Source organism: Coregonus clupeaformis, chromosome 12 (genome assembly GCF_020615455.1).
Source record: "Coregonus clupeaformis isolate EN_2021a chromosome 12, ASM2061545v1, whole genome shotgun sequence".
Lineage (NCBI taxonomy): Eukaryota > Metazoa > Chordata > Actinopteri > Salmoniformes > Salmonidae > Coregonus > Coregonus clupeaformis.
In genome coordinates this window covers 33,434,020-33,447,384 of record NC_059203.1, presented here as the reverse complement: position 1 = coordinate 33,447,384, position 13,365 = coordinate 33,434,020, and positions in this window count along the sequence as shown.

The window sequence follows — 13,365 nt, the reverse complement described above, 5'->3', positions numbered from 1 at the left end:
GTGTCGTCTGACATCCCTAGCCGAAGTAAGGCAGCCGCACTGAAACTGTTGGTCGGAGATATTTTCAGTTCGTGAGTGTTTTGAGAAGGGAGGGAGTCCCCTGAGCCAACGCGCACACATGCTCGTGTACACACACACATACATCGGGTGTGGAAACACGCACTTGCACTGCATCACAGTTGTGTGAAAATCAGAATGAGTTAGGCTACCCACGACGCGTAGCCTAAATTACAAACTATAACCTCATTCAAGGATGGAGGTTCTACTTGTCTTGGTAGAAAGCTAACAATGAGCATTCTATTTGATTTATAGGTTGCACACTCATAGCCTACTCCAGTTGTGGGCTTCTATTATATATATATATATATATATATATATATATATATATATATATATATATATATATATATATATATATATAAACATAAACTATGACAGGCCTTTCAAAAGCAACAATTTAATTAGCAAACATTAAGCCATTTTTTACTTAATGTTTTATATAATCTACACTTTTCTATAAACAGTGAACAAATGATGGAGCATTTCATTGCTGTGGGGATAATGATTCACTACTGTATATCCAGTGGTGTTGTCCGTGGTGCTGAAATTGCGCTCGGAACAACTCTCCCTCAGGAATGCGAATTTTACACACGACACTATGTTTGAGAATTAAGCCTTCTTTTGTGGCTGAAATTATATTGTTAATAGACGTTTTCTGTGTGAAAATAAACACTGCATGTGAGGAAGTTCTGCATTTATAAAGGTCATCACTAGCCTACGTTGTGAGCAATTGATGGACAGCTCTCAAATTATGCACGCGTTTGGAATGAGCGAGATGTTTTCAGTTTAATTTCAATTTCAGGCTTCTGCAGACTGCAGCAGGTAGGCTAGACTAACATCCTAGGTGAGTCACTCTCGCAATCTTTACGTGCAAGTAGAGACACAATAACTAAATGCGCTTTAACATCTGCATGTGCAGTGTTTCCTCTTGGCAGTTTCCGGTATTTAAACGTCATTTTTATTTTTAGATGCGTCGACAACATGCCTGTCAAATCATTTTGACACCCCATCAAAATAATCTCTGTGTCCTGTCAAATTCTCTCGAGTACAATCTAGGCTATGTTATGTTAAATTCTGACATTATTTACTTATTTTATTCATGAAACATCGTGTCTATGGTCATCTTTCTTTTTGACTGACTTTCACCTGCCCTGAATAGTGAGTGAGCGTTTATATATATATATATATATATATATATATATATATATATATATATATATATATATATATATATAATGAATTTGTTAGGCATACAATGTCATCAGTGACAAAGATTTATACAAATTGTAAATTAAAATGTATACTATTTATAATAGACTAGCATATGCAAATAGGCTAATATAAAGCATGAAATACATTCAGATAATACCCTGCATTTTTAAATGATTGACGTTATAATTCCGATAATTAATATGTGTATAGTTTGTCAAATACTTAGGGAATATAGTCACAAACGGTTTGGAATAATTTGGGAATTCCATTCCAACAAACGATGGGACTAGGCTAAATGACAAAAATGCGTAAAATTTACATTGGCAGACCTTTATTGAAGAGTTGAATACAAAGATAATGTAGCAAACTGAATTAGGCATCAACCTTTGCAACGTATCTCATTCTGATAGGGGTTTTATGCACTAACGCATAGTCTGCAAGAACGGTAACATTTGTCGCCACCACGTGGCCATTGTGGCGAGTTATTGCATCAAGGCTGAGACTGGGGGTGTGAGCTGACTTCTGGATAAATTTGATTCATCTTGTTGCCAAAAATATGGTTTCAACTCTAGGCACTTGTGGTGAAAGAAGATGATTTCTGCTATTTGAGCATTGAGTTATGATATAGGCCTATGCTCCGATGAAGGTCCACAGTGTAGTTATGAACTTTCCGCTATCGAACGAGAGAGACCAGGGGCTCCTACAAACAGTGGAGGGATATAGGACCCATGCATTTAGGGCCTACATCTATAACGTTTTTTTATGTGAGCAATGTCTTCACTGTTTGTGGATTCGGTTCCCACGGGGGGCCAGTATGAAAAATGTATGCACTCACTAACTGTAAGTCGCTCTGGATAAGAGCATCTGCTAAATGACTAAAATGTAAATGTATTGTGAGTCATGTCTTCAACTAAACTGAAGATAATGGCCCAAATAGCCCTTGATAATTAAATACAGTATAATCTCATTTACATAAGTATTCACACCTCTGAGTCAATACATGTTAGAATCACCTTTGGCAGCATTTACAGCTCTGAGTCTTTCTGGGTAAGACTCTAAGAGCTTTGCGCAACAGTTTGGACACACCTACTCATTCAAGGGTTTTTCTTTATTTTTACTATTTTCTACATTGTAGAATAATAGTGAAGACATCAAAATATGAAATAACACACATGGAATCATGTAGTAACCAAAAAAGTGTTAAACAAATCAAAATATATTTTATATTTGAGATTCTTCAAATAGCCACCCTTTGTCTTGATGACAGCTTTGCACACTCTTGGCATTCTCTCAACCAGCTTCACCTGGAATGCTTTTCCAACAGTCTAGAAGGAGTTCCCACATATGCTGAGCACTTGTTGGCTGCTTTTCCTTCACTCTGCAGTCCAACTCATCCCAAACCATCTCAATTGGGTTGAGGTCGGGTGATTGTGGAGGCCAGGTCATCTGATGCAGCACTCCATCACTCTCCTTCTTGGTCAAATAGCCCTTACACAGCCTGGAGGTGTGTTTTGGGTTTTGAACTTATCCTCTGTAGCAGAGATCATTCTGGGTCTTCCATTCCTGTGGTGGTGCTCATGAGATCCAGTTTCATCATAGCGCTTGATGGCTTTTGCGACTGCATTTGAAGAATCTTTCAAAGTTCTTGAAATGTTGGTATTTGGTATTTTATTAGGATAACCATTAGCTGTTGCAAAAGCAGCAGCTACTCTTCCTGGGGTCCACACAAAACATGAAACATGACATAATACAGAACATTAATAGACAAGAACAGCTCAAGGACAGAACTACATAAAACATTTTTAAAGGCAAACGTAGCCTACATATCAATACATACACACAAACTATCTAGGTCAAATAAGGGAGAGGTGTTGTGCCGTGAGGTGTTGCTTTATCTGTTTTTTGAAACCAGGTTTGCTGTTTATTTGAGCAATATGAGATGGAACGGAGTTCCATGCAATAATGGCTCAATATAATACTGTACACTTTCTTGAATTTGTTCTGGATTTGGGGACTGTGAAAAGACCCCTGGTGGCATGTTTGGTGGGGTAAGTGTGTGTGTCAGAGCTGTGTGTAAGTTGACTATGCAAACAATTTGGGATTTTCATCACATTAATGTTTCTAATAAAAAGTAGAAGTGATGCAGTCAGTCTCTCCTCAACTCTTAGCCAAGAGAGACTGGCATGCATAGTATTTATATCAGCCCTCTGATTACAATGAAGAGCAAGACGTGCCACTCTGTTTTTGAGCCAGCTGCAGCTTAACTAGGTCTTTCCTTGCAGCACTGGACCACACGACTGGACATTAATCAAGATTAGACAAAACTAGAGCCTGCAGAACTTGCTTTTTGGAGTGTAGTGTCAAAAAATCAGAGCATCTCTTTATTACGGACAGACCTCTCCCCATCTTTACAACCATTGAATGTATATGTTTTGACCATGATAGTTTACAATCTAAGGTAAAGCCAAGTAATTTAGTATCCTCAACTTGTTCAACAGCCACACCATTCATTGCCAGATTCAGCTGAGGTCTAGAACTTAGGGAATGATTTGTACCAAATACAATGCTCTTAGTTTTAGAGATGTTCAGGACCAGTTTATTAGTGGCCACCCATTCCAAAACAGACTGCACCTCTGTTAAGGGTTTCAGTGCCTTCATTGGCTGTGGTTACTGATGCATATATGGTTGAATCATCAGCATACATAGACACACATGCTTTGTTTAATGCCAGTGGCAGGTCATTGGTAAAAATAGAAAAGAGTAGAGGGCCTAGAGAGCTGCCCTGTGGTACACCACACATTACATGTTTGACATTAGAGAAGCTTCCATTAAAGAAAACCCTTTGAGTTATATTAGATAGATAGCTCTGAATCCACGATATGGCAGAGGTTGAAACGCCATAACACAAGTTTTTTCAACAACAGGTTATGGTAAAAAATATAAACGACTGCACTGAAATCTAACAGTATAGCTCCCACAATCTTCTTATTATCAATTTCTTTCTACCAATCATCAGTCAATTGTGTCAGTGCAGTACATGTTGAGTGCCCTTCCCTATAAGCATGCTGAAAGTCTGTTGTTAATTTGTTTACAGAGAAATAGCATTGTATTTGGTCAAACACATTTTTTTCCAACAGTTTGCTAAGAGCTGGCAGCAAGCTTATAGGGCTGCTGTTAGAACAAGTAAAGGCCACTTTACCATTCTTGGGTAGTGGAATTACTTTGGCTTCCCTCAGGCCTGAGGACAAAGAGTTTCCTCTAGGCTCAGATTAAAAATATGACAGATAGGAGTGGCTATTGTCACGCCCTGACTTATGGGACTCTAGTATGTTGAGTCAGGGTGTGGAGATCTATGTTGTTATTTCTATGTTTACTTTCTAGGTGTTGTATTTCTATGTTTGGCCGGGTGTGATTCCCAATCAGAGACAGCTGTCGCTTGTTGTCTCTGATTGGGGATCATACTTAGGCAGCCTGTTGGCAATCATTAGTTGTGGGATCTTGTTCCGTGTAGAGGCTTGCATTGTGTTTAGCCTGAGGACTTCACGTTACGTTGTTTTTGTTCGTGTGTTTATCCTTATAATAAACATGTATGCATTTCACGCTGAGCCTTGGTCTGACCCGTCCTTCAACGAACGTGACAGCTATAGTCACCTACCATCCTCAGTAGATTTCCATCTAAATTGTCAATGCCAGGAGGTTTGTCATTATTGATCGATAACAATACTTTTTCCACCTCTCCCACACTAACTTAAAAAAATTCAAATATGCAATGCTTTTCTTTCATTATTTGTTTTTTATGCATGAATAGGATAGCTCACTGTTCATTGTTGGCATTTCCTGCCTAAGTTTGCCCACCTTGCCAATGAAGTAATCATTAAAATAATTGGCAACATCAAATGGTTTTGTGATAAATAAGCCATCTGATTCGATGAAAGATGGAGTTGAATTTGTCTTTCTGCCCATACTTTCATTTAAAGTACTCCAAAGTTTTTTTTCCTTCATTCTTTATATCATTGATCTTGGCTTCAAAATACAGTTTCTTCTTCTGTTTGTTGAGTTTAGTCATATAATTTCTCAATTTGCAGTATGTCAGCCAGTCAGATGTGCAGCCAGACTTATTAGCCACTCCTGTTGCCCCATCTCTTTCAACCATATGGTTTTTAAATTCCTCATCAACCCATGGAGCCTTAACAGTTCTAACAGTCAGTTTCCTAACAGGTGCATGTTTATCAATAATTGGAAGAAGCAATTTCATGAATTCATCAAGTGCAGCGTCTGGATGCTCCTTATTAATCACATCAGACCAACAAATATTTTTTACATCATCCATATATGAGTCATAGCTAAATCTTTTGTATGATCTCTTATACATTATTTTAGGCTCAGCTTTTGGAACTTTGGCTTTCCTGGATATAGCCACTATATTGTGATCACTGCATCCGGATTACGGATACAGCTTTAGAGCAAAGTTCTACAGGATTAGTAAAAATGTGATCGATACATGTGGATGATCTTGTTCCTGTAGTGTTTGTAAACACCCTGGTAGGTTGATTAAAAACCTGAACCAGTTTACAGGCACTGGTTACAGTAAGAAGCTTCCTCTTGAGCAGACAGCTTGATGAAAAACAGTCAATATTCAGGTACCCAAGAAAGTAGACCTCTCTGTTTACATCACATACACTATCAAGCATTTCACACATATTATTTAGATACTGAATGTTCGCTCTTGGTGGCCTATAGCAACACCCCAAAAGCAAAGGCTTTAGATGTGGCAAGTGAACCTGCAACCACAACACTTCAATAACACTTGACATAAGATCTTCTCTAAGCATTACAGGGATATGGCTCTGAATATATACACCTCCCCCATAAGCATTTCTGTCTCTTCTATAGATGTTATATTCTTGTATTGCTATTGCTGTTTCATCAAATGAATTATCTAAGTGAGTCTCAGAAATGGCTAATATATGAATGTTATCTGATGTTAGCAAGTTATTGATTTCATTAAACTTATTTCTAAGGCTACATATATTAATATGGGCTAATTTCAGCCCTTTCCTGGGTAGCTTATCAGAGATAGACATAATACTGAAAATAGCAAACAAAGCAAGAGAAAAAATGTACATTCAGCAGTACAATAATCAATTGGTGTGTGTGTGTGTGTTTGCTGCGGGGTTGAAGCTACGAACCCATAGGCTCTATCATCCCTTCCAGGCTTCTGGGAGGGAGGGTGGACAATGAGCCTGTCATAGCGGATGTAAGCACTAAGCTAAGGACCCTGGGACTAAACACCTCCCTCTGCAACTGGATCCTGGACTTCCTGACGGCCGCCCCCAGGTGGTAAGGGTAGGTAACAACACATCCTCCACGTTGATCCTCAACACAGGGGCCTCTCAGGGGTGCGTGCCCCCCCCCCCTCCCTATACTCCCTGTTCACTCATGACTGCATGGCCAGGCATGACTCCAACACCATCATTAAGTTTGCCGATGACACAACAGTGGTAGGCCTGATCACCGACAACGACGAGACAACCTATAGGGAGGAGGTCAGAGACCTGGCCGTGTGGTGCCAGGACAACAACCTCTCCCTCAACATGATCAAGACAAAGGAGATGATTGTGGACTACAGGAAAAAGAAGAGGACCGAGCACGCCCCCATTCTCATCGACGGGGCTGTAGTGAAGGCCCTGAAAATTGTCAAAGACTCCAGCCACCCTAGTCATAGAATGTTCTCTCTGCTACCGCACGGCAAGCGGTACCGGAGTGCCAAGTTTAGGTCCAAGAGGCTTCTAAACAGCTTCTACCCCTAAGCCATAAGACTCCTGAACATCTAATCAAATGGCTACCCAGACTATTTGCATTGCCCCCCCTTTTACACTGCTGCTACTCTCTGTTTATTGTCTATGCATAGTCACTTTAGTAACTCTACCTACATGTACATATTACCTCGACTAACCGGTGCCACTGCACATTGACTTGGTACCGGTACCCCCTGTATATAGCCTCGCTATTGTTATTTTTACTGCTGCTCTTCAATTATTTGTTACTTTTATTTCGTATTATTTTATATTTCATTTTGTGTGATTTTTTTTGGTATTCTTTCTTAAAACTGCATTTTTGGTTAAGGGCTTGTAAGTAAGCATTTCACTGTAAGGTCTACACCTGTTGTGTAAGGCGCAACAGTGCCTTAGACCGCAGCGGTCTAAGGCACTGCATCTCAGTGCTTGAGGCGTCACTACAGACCCCCTGGTTCGATTCCAGGCTGTATCACAACCGGCCGTGATTGGGAGTCCCATAGGGCGGCACACAATTGGCCCAGCGTCGTCCGGGTTTGGCCGGTGTAGGCCGTCATTGTAAATAAGAATTTGTTCTTAACTGACTTGCCTAGTTAAATAAAGGTAAAATAAAATAAAATAAAAATAAATAAATAAATGTGACAAATACCATTTGATTTGAATTGATGTAAGCAATGTCCCCACGCACTTTGGCAGCGTTCATGGCTGGGATACATTCTTTCCTCTTCTGGCACACAGCTTCAGGACAGTCCTTGTTGAGAAAGATATACGTTCCTCTCAAGTTCTTGGCTCTTTCCAGAACAGCTACCTTGTCCTTGAACCTCAGGAACATGACCACTATTGGCCTGGGCCTGTCACCTAGGCCGGTGGTGAGTTTTCCAGTCCTGTGGGCGCACTCCACCTCAATCTTCCTGTCGTCCATCTTCAATTTCTCAGAGATCATTTACCGCCCAGGTCTCGTGGAGATTCTGCAATTCCCTCCACAACCATGTTGTTACGCCTTGATTTTCACTCGAGATAGTCGGATTTATCCGTCATTGTTATCATGGATTCACACACAGAACTTATGTCCTCTCTCAATAACTTACAGATTACTGTAATCTTGCCATTCTCCTGTTTCAACTCATCGAGCTGACCCTGGGAGAACTGCAAACTTTTCTTTAGGTCCTGGACCTCTCTGGTCAGGTCATCCATTATTTTATTAGTCGAATCCACCAGTATTTGGACAAAGTACTTGAAGCTATTTCTTGTTGTTGTAACAACTGCTTGTTGAACTTTTTTTTTTAAAGATCCTTCACGTGTGATAGAGAGACACCACTGTCCTCGACAACGGCACTCATGTCGGCTTTTGTCTTTGTCATTGTAGCTAACAAAGTTGGTTACGCTGTTACTCCTTGCATTTCCAGACAGGGCAAGTCACAGGGAAGATTAAAAACAACAAACAGCAGGGATCTAGACAGCCACAAACCTAGGACAATCTGCGGTCCCAGCCACAATGGCTAACTGCGTCGCGGGCTGACTGACCTTCATGTCTTAAAGCAATGATCGACTGTCGTTTCTCTTTGCTTATTTGAGCCGTTCTTGCCATAATATGGACTTAGTCTTTTACCAAATAGGGCTATCTTCTGTATACCCCCCTACCGTGTCACAACACAACTGATTTGCTGAAAAGCATTAAGGAAAGAAATTCCATAAATTAAGTTTTAAGAAGGCACACCTGTTAATTGAAATGCATTCCAGGTGACTACCTCATGAAGCTGGTTGAGAGAACGCCAAGATTAAGGCAAAGGTTGGCTATTTGAAGAATCTCAAATATAAAGTATATTTTGATTTGTTTAACACTTTTTTGGTTACTACATGATTCCATATGTGTTATTTAGTTTTGATGTCTTCACTATTATTCTACAATGTAAAAAATTGTAAAAATAAAGGAAAATCCTTGAATGAGTAGGTGTGCCCAATTTTTTTCTGGTAGTGTAAGTCAAAACTGTAACTATGCCACTCAGGAACATTCAATGTCATCTTGGTAAGCAACCTCAGTGTATTTCTCTTTGTGTTTTAGGTTATTGTCCTGCTGAAATGTGAATTTATCTCCCAGTGTCTGGTGGAAAGCAGACTGAACCATGTTTTCCTGTAGGATTTTTCAGAATGTATCCTGAAAAACTCCCCAGTCCTTAACGATTACAGGCATACCCATAACATGACGCAGCCACCACTATGCTTGAAAGTATGGTAGAGAGGTACTCAGTAATGTGGTGTATTGGATTTGCCCCAAACATTCAGGACAAAAAGTTAATTGACTTGCCCCCCAAAAAAATCCAGCATTACTTTAGTGCCTTGTTGCAAACAGGATGCATGTTTTGGAATATTTTTACTCTGTATAGGTTTCCTTCTTTTCACTCTATCAATCAGGTTAGTATTGTGGAGTAACTACAATTTTGTTGATCTATCATCAGTTTTCTTCTATCACTGCCATTAAACTCTGTAACTGTTTTAAAGTCACCATTGGCCTCATGGTGAAATCCTTCCTCTACGGCAACTGAGTTAGGAAGGACTCCTGCATCTTTGTAGTGACTGGGTGTATTGATACACCATCCAAAGTGTAATTAATAACTTCACCATGCTCAAACAGATATTCAATATCTGCTTTTTTATTTTTACCCATCTACCAATAGGTGTCCTTCTTCGCAAGGCATTAGAAAACCCTCCATGGTCTTTGTGGTTGAACTTGTGTTTGAAATTCATTGCTCAAATGAGGGACCTTACAGATGATTGTATGTGTGGGGTACAGAGACGAGGTAGTCATTCAAAAATCATGTTAAACACTATTATTGCACACAGAGTCCATGCAACTTGTTATGTGACTTGTTAAGCACGTCTTTACTCCTGAACTTATTTAGGCTTGCCATAACAAAGGAGTTGAATACTTATTGACTCAAGGACATTTCTGATATACACAGTGGGGAAAAAAAGTATTTAGTCAGCCACCAATTGTGCAACTTCTCCCACTTAAAAAGATGAGAGAGGCCTGTAATTTTCATCATATGTACACGTCAACTATGACAGACAAATTGAGAATTTTTTTCTCCAGAAAATCACATTGTAGGATTTTTAATGAATTTATTTGCAAATTATGGTGGAAAATAAGTATTTGGTCACCTACAAACAAGCAAGATTTCTGGCTCTCACAGACCTGTAACTTCTTGTTTAAGAGGCTCCTATGTCCTCCACTCGTTACCTGTATTAATGGCACCTGTTTGAACTTGTTATCAGTATAAAAGACACCTGTCCACAACATCAAACAGTCACACTCCAAACTCCACTATGGCCAAGACCAGAAACAAAATTGTAGACCTGCACCAGGCTGGGAAGACTGAATCTGCAATAGGTAAGCAGCTTGGTTTGAAGAAATCAACTGTGGGAGCAATTATTAGGAAATGGAAGACATACAAGACCACTGATAATCTCCCTCGATCTGGGGCTCCACGCAAGATCTCACCCCGTGGGGTAAAAATGATCACAAGAACGGTGAGCATAAATCCCAGAACCACACGGGGGGACCTAGTGAATGACCTGCAGAGAGCTGGGACCAAAGTAACAAAGCCTACCATCAGTAACACACTACACCGCCAGGGACTTAAATCCTGCAGTGCCAGACGTGTCCCCCTGCTTAAGCCAGTACATGTCCAGGCCCGTCTGAAGTTTGCTAGAGTGCATTTGGATGATCCAGAAGAGGATTGGGAGAATGTCATATGGTCAGATGAAACCAAAATATAACTTTTTGGTAAAAACTCAACTCGTCGTGTTTGGAGGACAAAGAATGCTGAGTTGCATCCAAAGAACACCATACCTACTGTGAAGCATGGGGGTGGAAACATCATGCTTTCGGGCTGTTTTTCTGCAAAGGGACCAGGACGACTGATCAGTGTAAAGGAAATAATTAATGGGGCCATGTATCGTGAGATTTTGAGTGAAAACCTCCTTCCATCAGCAAGGGCATTGAAGATGAAACGTGGCTGGGTCTTTCAGCATGACAATGATCCCAAACACACCGCCCGGGCAACGAAGGAGTGGCTTCGTAAGAAGCATTTCCAAGGTCCTGGAGTGGCCTAGCCAGTCTCCAGATCTCAACCCCATAGAAAATCTTTGGAGGGAGTTGAAAGTCCGTGTTCCCCAGCGACAGCCCCAAAACATCACTGCTCTAGAGGAGATCTGCATGGAGGAATGGGCCAAAATACCAGCAACAGTGTGTGAAAACCTTGTGAAGACTTACAGAAAACGTTTGACCTGTGTCATTGCCAAGAAAGGGTATATAACAAAGTATTGAGAAACTTTTGTTATTGACCAAATACTTATTTTCCACCATAATTTGCAAATAAATTCATTAAATATCCTACAATGTGATTTTCTGGATTTTTTTTTTCTCATTTTGTCTGTCGTAGTTGACGTGTACCTATGATGAATATCATCTTTTTAAGTGGGAGAACTTGCACAATTGGTGGCTGACTAAATACTTTTTTTCCCCACTGTATATATATATATATATATATATATTTTTTTGTAACGATTTCAAAAAACATAATCCCACTTGACATTGTTTTAAATTCAGGCTGTAACACAACAAAATGTGGAAAAAGTCAAGCTGTGTGAATATTTTCTGAAGGCACTGTATAATTTCGTTCTGACCCCCTGACCATCTGCTCAATAAAAACAATAGTCCCATGGCTGAATAAGAAATGATGGACCCCTGACCTACAGTATGCATATAATTTAACTTAAAATATTTGTCATATTGTCACAATTTTTATCACAGTTGCTTTAATCCAGTACCGTCAGATACAGTGAGGGAAAAAAGTATTTGATCCCCTGCTGATTTTGTACGTTTGCCCACTGACAAAGACATGATCAGTCTATCATTTTAATGGTAGGTTTATTTGAACAGTGAGAGACAGAATAACAACAACAAAATCCAGAAAAATGCATGTCAAAAATGTTATAAATTGATTGGCATTTTAATGAGGGAAATAAGTATTTGACCCCTCTGCAAAACATGACTTAGTACTTGGTGGCAGAACCCTTGTTGGCAATCACAGAGGTCAGACGTTTCTTGTAGTTGGCCACCAGGTTTGCACACATCTCAGGAGGGATTTTGTCCCACTCCTCTTTGCAGATCTTCTCCAAGTCATTAAAGTTTCGAGGCTGACGTTTGGCAACTCAAACCTTCAGCTCCCTCCACAGATTTTCTATGGGATTAAGGTCTGGAGACTGGCTAGGCCACTCCAGGACCTTAATGTGCTGCTTCTTGAGCCACTCCATTGTTGCCTTGGCCGTGTGTTTTGGGTCATTGTCATGCTGGAATACCCATCCACAACCCATTTTCAATGCCCTGGTTGAGGGAAGGAGGTTCTCACCCAAGATTTGATGGTACATGGCCCCGTCCATCGTCCCTTTGATGCAGTGAAGTTGTCCTGTCCCCTTAGCAGAAAAACACCCCCAAAGCATAATGTTTCCACCTCCATGTTTGACGGTGGGGATGGTGTTCTTGGGGTCATAGGCAGCATTCCTCCTCCTCCAAACACGGCGAGTTGAGTTGATGCCAAAGAGCTCGATTTTGGTCTCATCTGACCACAACACTTTTACCCATTTCTCCTCTGAATCATTCAGATGTTCATTGGCAAACTTTAGACGGCCCTGTATATGTGCTTTCTTGAGCAGGGGGACCTTGCGGGCGCTGCAGGATTTCAGTCCTTCACGGCGTAGTGTGTTACCAATTGTTTTCTTGGTGACTATGGTCCCAGCTGCCTTGAGATCATTGACAATATCCTCCCGTGTAGTTCTGGGCTGATTCCTCACTGTTCTCATGATCATTGCAACTCCACGAGGTGAGATCTTGCATGGAGCCCCAGGCCGAGGGAGATTGACAGTTCTTTTGTGTTTCTTCCATTTGCGAATAATCGCACCAACTGTTGTCACCTTCTCACCAAGCTGCTTGGCGATGGTCTTGTAGCCCATTCCAGCCTTGTGTAGGTCTACAATCTTGTCCCTGACATCCTTGGAGAGCTCTTTCGTCTTGGCCATGGTGGAGAGTTTGGAATCTGATTGATTGATTGCTTCTGTGGACAGGTGTCGTTTTTACAGGTAACAAACTGAGATTAGGAGCACTCCCTTTAAGAGTGTGCTCCTAATCTCAGCTCGTTACCTGTATAAAAGACACCTGGGAGCCAGAAATCTTTCTGATTGAGAGGGGGTCAAATACTTATTTCCCTCAATAAAAGCAAATCAATTTATAACATTTTTG